This window comes from Silene latifolia, chromosome 1 (genome assembly GCF_048544455.1).
Source record: "Silene latifolia isolate original U9 population chromosome 1, ASM4854445v1, whole genome shotgun sequence".
Classification (NCBI taxonomy): Eukaryota; Viridiplantae; Streptophyta; class Magnoliopsida; order Caryophyllales; family Caryophyllaceae; genus Silene; species Silene latifolia.
In genome coordinates, this window is record NC_133526.1 from 92,001,838 (window position 1) to 92,015,275 (window position 13,438).

A 13,438-nucleotide genomic window follows, 5' to 3' on the forward strand; every position below is an offset into this window, starting at 1 on the left:
TACCGTTTTGGACAAGAGCCCTTTACGGATGTCATCTTCGATCCTTGTTCCTAGTAAGGTCAAGTCTTTGAAGGTCTTAATGTTTTGGTACCTCAAATGATTTGCATAGATGGGCTTTAGGTTGTCCACGAATTTCTCCACGAGGGTAGCTTCATCTGGACGTTCAACAAGTTGAGTACTAGTCTTCCTCCACCTACTTAGAAAGTCGGTGAAACCTTCTTTGTCATTTTGGGTAAGAACCTCTAAAGTGCGCATGTTGACTTGGATTTTAGTATTATCCGCGTATTGTTTGGCAAACTCAATTGCGGCATCATCCCAGGTGGCGATCTTCTTATGTTCTAGAGAATAGAACCATTGTTTTGGGATGGTGTCAAGAGATGAAGGAAAGATCCTTAAGAACATCTCGGGTTTAATGCCCTTGATAGACATGTAATCCTTGAAAGCACAGGTATGGTTCAAAGGGGTTTTCATGCCCCTTGAATTTAGGGATATCTGTCATGTTGAAGTTGGTTGGCAACTTGGAACTTACGGCTTCATACTTGCGATTGTTTTCCCTATAAATGTCATCCCCTTTGAGATACATCAATTGTTCCTCCAAGTATTGGAGTCGTTTCTCAGCTGTAGTCATACCTATGGGAGGGTTTTTGTCCCCGAAGTTATTCACAAATTCATCAGACACTTCACTTTCTCGAGGAGGCATCCTCGTTTCCACGGCATATATTCGGCCCTCGATTGTGTCAAGGCGATCATACACTTGGTCTTGAGTGACTTGGAGACGAGCTAGCGCAGCTAGGATTTGATCATTACCATTCTGGAGTTGGTTCAAGTTCACGTCGCTTGTTTCAGGCATCTTCGAAACTAGATAAGAGATCGACGACGAATCAAAACACGATCGACCATTCTAGCACACTTACTTGAAAAGAAATGTTTTGACTTGTGAAGTGGGAGTGTGCCACTTGTGTCAAGTGAGTTTTGAGGAAATGACGAAGTTTGAAAATGTTGGTCCTAGTCAACTTTAGTGTAGTTGTATGAGTGGACTCGAAGTGAGGTTTTGAAATGGGATTTAAGGCCCGAATTTTGACTCGACAATTGGACAGAGTTTCGAGTGGTTTTGCGCTAATATTAGGCCCGAAGTCTGTGGAGAGGCTCGTACCAAACAAGAGTAAGGCCGATTCCTAGTCCATTTCCTCAAGTAGTGAAAGTCGTTGATACAAACAAGAGTAAGTACCATGGTATGGATGACGTCAATCGCTATCCATCCTTAGGCCCAAATAAGAATTAGGACCGTTTAGACGGGACGATTGGTCGAATGGGTTGGGTTGGGCCTAAGAAGGCCGAATGAAACGATCTAGGAAGACCGAGTTATGAAAATCGACAATTATCTTGTACAAACTACTCCCTAACCTTGTTCAAGTTTCACCCTTTTGGCTACACGTAAGTGTATTATTCCCCAGCGGAGTCGCCAAACTGTGGACGCGGGCCCACGGGGGCGCTTAGGAACAAGCGTTTGCATTTGTGGAGTCGCCACCAATTTATTGTGGAAAATTGGAAACCGTTCGAATACCTCGTGTCATGTCAGGACACAAAGTAATGACATGAACACCAAGAACTCGTTACCCTTAGCATTCTATGTCTAGAATGACTCTCGTGGATGCCAATGAACACGGATGTTCACAGAGATCTGGAGTAAGGGGTGAGAGTACGTATTAGGAAGCTCTTTTGATCGAACACCTAATCCCGCCCGCCTCGATAGCGGCCTCTACTAATGATTAGGGAAGTTATCTATACTCGATATATTGTCGATTAGATGCATGCAATGCAACATCCAATAGATTAATCCTAGCATGTGAGAATTAGACTAAGTCGGTGAACACTTAATTTAACATACATTGGGTCGAAGTAGGGATTTAATGTTAATTACATGTGAGAGACATACAAGCAATAATAAAGAATAAAGAAATACAATAAAGAAAATTACAATAATTACATCGGATTTAATGATTTATGTCGAAAATACATTTAAAACGGATAATTTGAGAAAGAAAGAATAAATAAATTAACGAACAGGAATTAGGGGTGATAATACGATTAATAATTAATTAATACGTAATTAATAAACTGGGTCAAAGCAGAAACAGGAATTCAGGGACAGAAATCAACCAGGAACAGGCGCAGCAAAGCTGCGTCCCTTAGAAGAGGCGCAGCAGTCGCTGCGTCTGTTCCTAGGTTGAGTTCTGGCTGTGAAGCCGGAATTGCATCTCGTTAATATTCATTGGTGATTTTAATGCTTGATTATATTATTTGACTCGGATGAAAGTGATTAACAGATTATTTACATATGATTGAGGTCATAAAAACGATAAAACATGGATAAAAACTAATTAGGACGAATTATTTACAAGATTAATAAGGTTAATTAATGAATTAATTAGGTTAAACAAGTTGTTAATGATAAATTAATGATGGATATGATAAATAACAGATGCAAATATATCAATGATGAATTCCGGAGACTCAATATTAATGAATCGAATCTCTAAAATCCGGATTGACTTTAATGATGAAAACCCGCAAATATGAATTATGAGGGATTTAAGTCGGGATTTAAAAGATGAATTCTATTATGAAGAATTATTAACATGTTAAAATTATTATACTCGAATTGTTATGTTAATGAAACAATGAACGAATGAAAACGAAACAAAAACAATAGGATTAACAAAAGATGAAGGAAGAAGAAAGGAAGCAGGAACTGCGGCAGCCTCACGAAGAGGCGCAGCAGGCACTGCGTCCCTTCGAAGAGGCGCAGCAGTTGCTGCGTCCTTTCTCGACGGTTGTCCTCTGATAATCCGTAAAAAATAGGTTTTTAAACAAGGTTTTTACAAATCGGTTTTAAGAGTATTTTCGACATAAACCTTACAATATTAATGATTACAAAAATAAAGAACAATAAATAAAACAGGGATTTACACCCTCAGACTTACATGTTTGACGAAACGAGATGAACTAAGTTAACGTTTAGTGATGCTCGACTCGAATGTAGACGAAAGTGCCCTCTAGGAGGAAAACGAATAAGATTGATTAAGTTAATTGATGTAGAGTTGGTCAAATTGGTCGGTCATGCAAAACGAGGCTGGTACTCAGAAGTATCCGAGCTTACGTGGTCGAAAGTTCAAGCACGTAGACGCCAAAAAGTAAGAACGTGGTCTAGAATGAAAAGGGAGAAGAGAAGGGCGGACACTCGCGTGAGAAATATGTGAGTCTGAAGGTCTCTATTTATACTAATCACACGGAGGAAATAGGGTTTTTCGGAGAAACTTTGGAAGCGAATCTCGAAAAGATATGAAAAGATACGAAAAATACGCAGAAAAGGACTTGGGAAGACGCGCAGCAGGCACTGCGCCTCTTGGAAGAGGCGCAGCAGGCACTGCGCCTCTTGGAAGAGGCGCAGCACTTGCTGCGTCCTTTCCCAAGTGATTTCCTCCTGCGAAAGAAAGATTTCCATGTTTTGATTATGGAATAACGGATTAATCTTGTTTTCCTTAATATTTTGTGTGAATATTACGGGAAATTATTTACCAAAGATTAAAAGATTGCAAAATATGGAATAGAAATATGCGGAACATTCTAGAACATTCTGACTCGGTTTTAGAAAATGAAGACGGTTTTTTGACCCGGACTCCAAATGTACTCTAATTACTGCCAAAACGATCGTATCGGCACGTATCAGTTAAGAGGTAGATACAAATGTTTGAGCGATCACTTGATGATAAACTTACGAACTGTCACAAATTGTTCCGCATACCAAACATGCGGCCCAATCATCACCGGATGGTTTGCGGGAGGTGCAGAAATGAGGTATCTACACTAGTGCTCGGTTCGGACGATGACAAGGTCTTGGTTCCGCTCTTCGAATCATCAAAACTCGAGAAGGGATCTCAAACAAGCAAGCGAAGGCAAACGTGTCAGGAGAAGATAATCAATTCATGTTCCCCAGCCGAGCGGACCTTCTACCTCAAGGATTTGATACGCGTTGTCACCCTTCCTTGGCTAGAAGTTTCACTTACATGCGCAAAGTCTGTCAGTCACCCCCGTGTTGTGTCGACACTGACTTTGTGTCACGTTCAGGACTGCCCATTTGTCAGTCTGTCAATATGCGTCTGTGTAAGTCAATGTCGCAACGGTCACGTGTCTCCAATTTATCAAATCACAGATCTACGAGAAACAAGACTCGCCTTTAAGCTTCAAAACATTCAAAACTTCTATCTCCCTTCGCGTGAGACATTACATGCTAGTTGCTTATATGCTAACTGCTCACATGCTTATGTGCGTACGTGCTTATATGCTTACATGCTATTTGCTTTTATGCTAATTGCTCACATGCTTATATGCGTACGTGCTTATATGCTTGAATTCAATGTACTTGTCTATGCGACTGCGGATTTGTGTGGTCACTAACCATGCAGGTAATCTTGAGAAGACAAACACACTCCACCTGAGTACTGGGTTCTTCCCAACAAACGGCGACCTATCAAGTCCAAGAACTTTAACCCCACCGATTACATGGCACACGCTACCTCCCAATGAGCAGCAACTCATATCCCCGGCGAGTCCTGAGGAGTTTCTAACTCCCCAAAAAGTGCCGATTTTCAAATGGATGTCACACATGCTATTTTCCACAGTTGATCATTCGACCATGAATGGCTGGCGAGCCTCAACGCACTTTCAACATGGATGGCGAGCCTCGGAACGCACCTTCAACATGGCTGGTGAGCCTTACAATGCACCACGGCTGGCGAGCCTTACAGCGCACCGCGGCGGGCGAGCCCCTTCACTTCCTTATCACAGCTAGCGAGCCTTTGCACGCAAACAAGATACGACTCAAGGACATATCCCGAAGATGCCTCAGGTATGACTCCTTCCTATGGCCGGCGAGCCTCAAAACGCACCACCTTCAACACGGTTGGCGAGCCTTTGCGCGCAAATGATTCAAGGACGTATCCCGAAGATGCCTCAGGTATGACTCCTTCTTATGGCTGACGAGCCTTTATACGTAGTCTAATGGACTTTAAACGACCCGCACCGGAAGTCGACAGACTCTAAACTGTTCCCGACGGCAGGTCCTTGACTCGAATCCCCGAGTCGCCTTGACGTCGCCCTTCCCGACGGCAGGTTCTTGGCTCAAACTCTTTTGAGTCGCCTCGACGTCGCAATGGTCTTCAGGTTGTAATATTCGATTGACCTGGAGATCATACTTTGACTTTCGCCCTGTCCAAGCCTCAGTCAAAGTAGGGGCTCAGATACCCGATATCGCACCTTCCAAAAACCACCCGATGATGATCGGACTATAACGTGTTTTTGATATGTGTGCGTGGATTGGCTATACATGAGACGGTTTAATGCACTACTCGGATATGAAAAATGATTTCATAAATGGTTTTCTAACTTCATTTGCATTAAAATAACACTATTTAGAGTTAAAACCGTCTTTGGACCCAAAACCGACTCAGAAACCCGCAACTCGAGTCAATTTGAGTCAACCTGAGTCAACCCAAATCCCGAATGTCAAAAATAATGCCATGAATGTCTTTATCATGTCATTTCCATTAAAATGACCCTAACTAGAGTCAAAACCGACACCGGGCCAAAAACCGACTCGAAATTCAAATCCCGACTCACACGGGTCAAACCCGAGTCAAGCACACAAAACACCTACCTCAAGTAACACCAAAATCATCTTATTAGATGCCCATATTGTTACACGACATCCTATTTGATTACCACAAATCAATAATGGATGGAGAATAGGCCACGTCCAAATTGAAAGGGACAATACACCCACTTGTATCACTAGGTGGCTCGCGCCTAAAGCAGTTGTCTGCTTAGCCTCCAAGCAAACACAACCGACCTACCACCCCACATTTCTCTATAAATACTCACCATCACACACCATAATATTCACGCGAGCGTCCGCCCCTTCACCTCTCCCTTAAACTTCTAGACTCGACTTCCTAAGTCACAAAATCGACACGTGTTTACGACCTACCGATCGTAAACACAAGCCTTACACATATTGTTTGGTACCGTCGCCGTGCATTCGACCGACCCATTTGACCAACTCAATTCATCAATCAACATGTTTTAATTAACATATTTTCAAAACCAAATCCTTTTTTAAGGCACTCTTTTAAACTTCTTTGATCGTGAGTAGTCGCTACGAGAAAACCGTCTATAAAGTCGTCTACGTCGCAAACATCAATACACGTAACTTTGAGGGTGTAAATATCTCACTTATTTTATGTCTTTACTGTTTTGATAAGTTTATAAGCATGAACAACGCATAACACGATTCAAATATAGGTTAGACGAGACAAAACTGAGTTTTGGCCTGAGACAGAAGCCCTTTACATCGCCGACTTGCCCGCGCCTCAATGGAGTGTCCAGGTCAGAATTCAACCGTGTTTGTTCTCGTCATTTCCCTTTAATTCATTTTCATATTTATAATCGGTTTTTACTATTTCGAATATTTTCGAACCTTTTTATTTCATTTTATTTGTTTTAACCATAAATCATAATCACCCTTGGTTCCATATACCATGACGGTTTAATCCGTAACTCGGTGATGCTAATTGGTTAATTACATTTTAAAAGAAATTCTTTTCTTTTATTTCAAACATTTTAATTCATTCTTATGATAAACATATTTTGACCATTACAAAAATCATCCTTGGTTCTTTATACCATGACGGTTTGTTCCGTGACTCGATGATATTATTTATGAATTACATATTAAAGGGTATTTTAACACCTTTTATTTTATTTACCATTTTTCTCATTTGTTTACATTTGTAAATATATTAGTCATAATTCATAATCATCCTTGGTTCTTTATACCATGTCGGTTTAATCCGAGTACGATGACAAACTTGACTAATTACAAAGAAATGAACTTAACATATTTAGTTCAAATCAAACATTTTACATTTTTATTTGTAAACTATGCTTTTCAAACTTGCAAATCTGACAACGAATATTACTAACACAATAGTAATTATTCCGAGTCATGCAAATCATATTTGCAAATCTTTCATCATAAATACGGTTTTAAATAACCTTTTCAAGCACCAGGAGACGCCCCCTTAGGTCGGCTCATGGCTCGCGCCCCAAGCGGCCGTCTGTTTCCATCTTTCAAAACCAGGGCAGAGCCCTTTATCTCGCCAATAGGCTCGCGCCCCAATGGGGCTGCCTGGCACTGTTCTGCCTCGTTTTTAGCACTTTTCTAGGACGATCCCGATTACGGTTAACCCGAATATGTGACGGATCAGATTGACAAGTTTATGTTTTCATACTTTGTCATTTAACACACTTTTTCAAATAAATGGACCGTGTTAAGCATCATAACCCGAATTTGGTAAATGGATGTTTAATTTCCGTTTTCACATGTAAATCAATCTAAATCCAACTTGACATCTTATGCTTGATATTTGGATTAACAAACCGACTTAGAAAGCTCACATGTTAGGTTAACACTTTTAGATGTGCATTCATGCATTTTTACCGTTTTATCAACTCTTGCATTTAAACAACCACGATCGATCAGTAGAAGCCGCTAACGCGGGCGGGATTGGGTGTCCAATTAAAGGGCTTCCCAATACGTACCCTCACCTCTTACTCAGAACCTTTGGATAGTGGATGGCCTTATCCAGGGCGTACGAGAGTCATTTTAGGCATAGAATGCTAAAAGGGGGACGAGTCCTTATCTTTAGTACCTATGTCAAACACAGCTTTTTTGCCTTGATTGACCTAGGTATAAAGTGGATTCGAACGGGTTCCAGGCATCCCACAAATGCTTGGTGGCGACTCCGAACATCTCTACATCGTTTCGAGACCTTTACCGAGACGAAACCGACCGATCTAAAGCGATCCGGTCGAAAGCATTTCAACGCCACCGAGCGTGGCTTTCAAAAGACCGCTGCATGTCCACAGTTTGGCTTGGCGTGTAGGTGGCCCGTGACCACGGACCGGTAGGCGGCCTAAATCCGCAGACCGGCATGTGGCCCATGTCCACACAAACATGTAAGTCTGAGGGTGTAAATCCTCCTTTTGTTTATTGTTCTTTATTATTGTAATCATTAATGTAAGATTTACGTCGAAAGCACACTCAAAACCGATTTATAAAACATTGTTTCAAACCCTTTTTAAGGATTAACAGGAGACAAACGTCGAGAAAGGACGCAGCATCTGCTGCGCCTCTTCGTGAGGCTGCCGCAGTTCCTGCTTCCTTTCTTCTTCCTTCGTCTTTTGTTCGTCCTTTTGTTTTTATTTCGTTTTCAATTGTTCATTGTTCATTAACACGACAATTAGAGCATGATAATTTTAACCTGTAATTTATTAATAATTCTTAATAATTAATTCATCTTTTAATTCCGACTTAAATCCCTTATAATCCATATTTGCGGGTTTTTCGTCATTAAAATAAATCGGTTTTTAGAGGTTCGATTCATCCATATTGAATCTCTGGAATTCATCATTGACATATTCTCATCTGTTATTTATCGTCACCACCATTAATTCGTCATTAATATCTTGTTTAACATAATTAATTTGATTAGTTTGTTAATTTGTATTTATAATTAATCTCTTAAATCTTGTAAATAATTCGTTCTAATTAGCTTTGTTCATGTTTTATTGTTTCTATGATTTCATTCACATGTAAATAATCTGTTAATCACTTCCATCCGAGTCGAATAACATAATCAAGCATTAAGATCACCAACGAGCATTAACAATTTGCAATTCCGGCTTCACAGCCAGAACTGAGCTAAGGAACAGACGCAGCGACTGCTGCGCCTCTTCCAAGGGACGCAGCTCTGCTGCGCCTGTTCCTGGTTGAGTTATGTCCCTGAACTTCCGTTTTTGCTTTGACTTAGTTTATTAATTACGTATTAATTAACTATTACTCGTATTATCACCTAATAATCTGTTCGTTTATTTATTTATTCTTTCTTTTCTAAAATCATCCGTTTTAAATGTATTTTCGACATAAATCAATAAATCCGATGTAATTATTGTAATTCTCTTTGTTGTATTTTTTATTGTATTTCTTTTATTGTATTGCTTGTATGCCTTCACATGTAATCAACTTAAATTTCTACCTTGACATTAATTGTATGATTTAATTACTTGTTTCACCGACTTAGTTAATTCTCACATGCTAGGATTAATTTATTGGATGTTGCATTGCATGCATATAAATCGACAACATATCAAGTATAGATAACTTCGCTAATCATTAGTAGAGGCCGCTATCGAGGCGGGCGGGATTAGGTGTTCGATCAAAAGAGCTTCCTAATACGTACCCTCACCCCTTACTCCAGATCTCTGCGAACATCCGTGTTCATTGGCATCCACGAGAGTCATTCTAGACATAGAATGCTAAGGGTAATGAGTTCTTGGTGTTCATGTCACTACTTTGTGTCTTGACACGGCACGAGGTATTCGAACGGTTTCCAATTTTCCACAATAAATTGGTGGCGACTCCACAATTGCAAAGCTTGCTCGCTTTCACCGAGCGACCCCCGTGGGCCCGCGTCCACAAGTAGTGAAAGCTCTTGATACAAACATGAGTAAGCATCGTAGTATGGTTAACGCCAATCGCTATCCATCTTTGGGCACAAATAGGAATTTGCACCGTCCAGACAGGACGGTTGGTCGAATTGGTTTGGTTAAAAAAAAGCCTGGGAAGGCTGGCTAAAACGACCTAAGAAGGTCGAGTAATAAAAACTGACAACTATCTCATATAAACTATTCCCTAACCTTGTTCAAGTTTCACCCTAGGTAACACTAGACTTAGTCTAAGTGTATCATCCCCAGCGGAGTCGCCAAACTGTGGACCAAGCCACCCGCGCCGCGCGCATCCGCGCGTTGGTTAGATTTCGAGGCGGCGGCACTTTTCCCACGAAACTTTGGTTGGACAAAGCACGTCATGGGCCGTTATTGATTTGAAAGGTTTTGAAACCAATGAAAGATTTGAGCAAGCCTGCATTTGTGGAGTCGCCACCAATTTTTATGGAAAATTGGAATCGTTCGAATACTTCATGTCATGTCAAGACACAAAGTAGTGACATGAACACTAAGAAATTCATTACCTTTAGCATTCTATGTCTAGAATGACTCTCGCGATGTCAATGAACACGGATGCTCATAGATATCTGAGTAAGGAGGTGAGGGTACGTATTAGGAAACTCTTTATTTGAACACCTAATCCCGCCCGCCTCGATAGAGGCCTCTACTAATGATCAAGGAAGTTATTTATATTTGATATGTTGTCAATTGTATGTGATCGGTCCGTTTCGTGTTCACAATTAAAGGTGTGGTCGTTGGGTCACGTCCGAATCAAAACACAATTTATAGCTTCACAAACAACTCTACAATTAGTAAAGAGGCAAGTAAAGGTCGGATCCCAAGGGATGGGTATTGAAATGAGATTTCTATTGAAACTAGTGGTGTCTTAGGGGTGTCACAATTTGGGTTGATGTAGAAGGTCACTAACTAAAATAGCAATGAAAATAAACAAGCAAGATGAATTAAAAGGGGTGTAAACAATTGATTAAAAAGCACTAGGGTGTCATGGGATCATAGGGGAATCATGGGAATTGATCATACAAACATGTTCTCAAATTATAAGCAAGCAATTATTGTTGTGATGGATTGAGTTGGGTTATATCTTACAATCCTAGGAAAGTTTGGGTCCCGGAGCCGAATCGATTAGATTGTACAACACCTACAAGTCGACTTAATCTTCCCTACTCAACCACATGCATGGTCTAATGAGACTCGAGTTGGGTTATGTCTTACAAGTCTCATTGAAAAGATAGGAGATGGTGGTAAATGCAAGGATTCATAGGCTTAGCCTTTCATCAAATATAACATGTGCATGAGTTGAGATCAAAACAAGCAAGCAAATAAAACATGAAAGCATATTAATTTAAGCATGAATCATTCCCCATGTTGGTTTCCCCTAATCACCCATTAACCCTAGCTAAGAGACTACTCACTCATTATCATGTTGATCATGCTAGCAAGGTTGTCAATCATACCAACAAAATGAAACATGATGAATAAATGAAAGTAATTAACAATAATTAAAAAGGGATTAAGAGAATTATACCTACTAATGATTCTAATAATAAAGCAAAGATAAAAGAAGTACTTGATGCTTGATTGAGAGGTTGTCAATCTCCCAATAATAACCCAAATAATTTTCAATTACCCAAAATAAAGGATGAACAAAAGAGAGATTAAGGAAATAAAACTTGTATTAAAACTTAATTAATTGTTGATTACAAAACTAAAGAGAGATTTGATTGATATTAACTACTCTAATTATTGATAAGAAGAACATGCTCTTCTAATTAGACTAATGGGGTATTTATAGTGGAAATTAGGGGGATGCATTAGGGTTAACTAAGGGCTAAACTAGTAATTACACTTTTTAGATTGAGCAGGGAGGAGCCGGTATTTTCCGAAGGAATGGCTTCTTTCTTTGTAGCTTGGAGAAGAGGAAATCGCGCTGTAGAGGAATCCGAGCGGATCAGGGTCGGGACGGGCGGATTCTGGCGATGGAACCCGATCGGATTCGAGAGAATCCGGGCGGATTGTGGTGGCTAAACCCGAGCGTCTTGGTGGAAAACCGCACGGATTGTGCAGGTGGAGGACGGCCGGATTGTGGTCAATCCGCACGGATTGTGCCTCAGCAAGATTTCTTCTTCTTTTCTTCCCTTTTCTTCATAAATTCCTTGGGGATTTCCTTGGGGACTCAAGGATCCTTTCTCAACATTGCTCATCTATTATCATATATACAAAGGCCTTCTAATCTTGTCTCTCCTTGATGCTTGGTCATTGAATTCGATCAATTTAGTCTCGTTTTGCCATAAAAATGCAAGATTCTTACTCCTTTCCTACCAAGGGATCAAAATCTCAAAGAATATGCAAAACAAAGAACTAAAGATAATAAATGACCCAAATATGCACTAAAAAGCATGGGAACAAGGCTAATTCGGGGGCTAAATATGCACTAATTATGGTCACATCAAATATCCCCAAACCGAACCTTTGCTCGTCCCGAGTAAAGAGGTGACAAAGACTAGGACCATTATTTAAACTAACCTAATAACATAGCCGATATGAGACAATTAGCGGGTCTCACTCCGCCCCTTCAACTCACAACAAGACAACCATGAGGTAGGATGCCTTTCTTGCAAGGCAAGGTGGGTCTTGCCAAAATGGCGACACATCCAAACATTAAGCACACAAAATCACATAATGGATGCATCTACAAAAGAATAGCCACTTCCTCATCAAGTGGCGGAGGCACTAAAGAGGAACAAATTTAAGAGCATGTAATCCTTCACAAATACTAGTTCAACAAATTACTAAGGCTAAGAGGATGGCACTAAATCACCTCCAAATGGTGTTAAACTAGACTACTTTTATCCTCAATTTCCAAATGCTTTCGTCAAGAGCGATCGGATGGTGGTGGAATGATGATCCCTATGATGCTAGTAGCATATGACATGACAAGTCTCGAATTCTCTACAAAAGTAAAGGTCATGGATCGTCCCAAGCTCGACAAAGTTACTTGACAAAAAGGCTTTTGGGAATGAAATGCTCAATTCTTTATACACAACGGGTGGATATGACTAGTATTCAAAATTGACCTCATTTCAACTTTCACATTTCAAAAAATTTAGATGGGGTTTGTCCCTTCCGGGCTAGTGTCCTTTGCTTTCGCCAATCGCTTATTAGGCAACCGGTTAACCTCTAGACAATAGCTTTTCGGGGTGATAGTCACTCTGTCTCTGGGCGGCCGAATTCACAACCGTGTGGAGGCCCAATTCAATGGATCCCGCACCAAAGCACATCGAAGTGGTACGCCTCCATCAAAACAATTTAAATTTCTCGACATTCAACAATTCACAACATTTGAGGTTTCCTTGGCATTAAATTACTTCCACATGACAAAATTCCTTGAAATGAGCACTTCAAGCTTATTGATAGAAAGTATTTTTGGGTTGACTTACCACAAGGTCAATCAAGGTCACCTAGACAAGTTAACCAAGTCCACATCGCATCACGGGGTTGGAGAGGTGACTCACATGCAAACCCTTGACTAGGCTTTGGGTCATGGGTCAAAAGACACTAGTATGACACTATCTAGGGTGTTTTACAACCATTCTAGTAGGCAAAGTCTTAAGTTGAACAAGTATTTGTAATGGCTTAGTTGCTCTTGTCAAAGTTCCTAATAGGCAATTTTCAAAACTTTTCTAACATGCAACTACATGCTATGATGCAACTAATATAAATATCCTAATGCAAGTGATTCTATCAACTAATATGACATATAAACTAAATGCAAGTCCTAAGTTCACATTGTTAT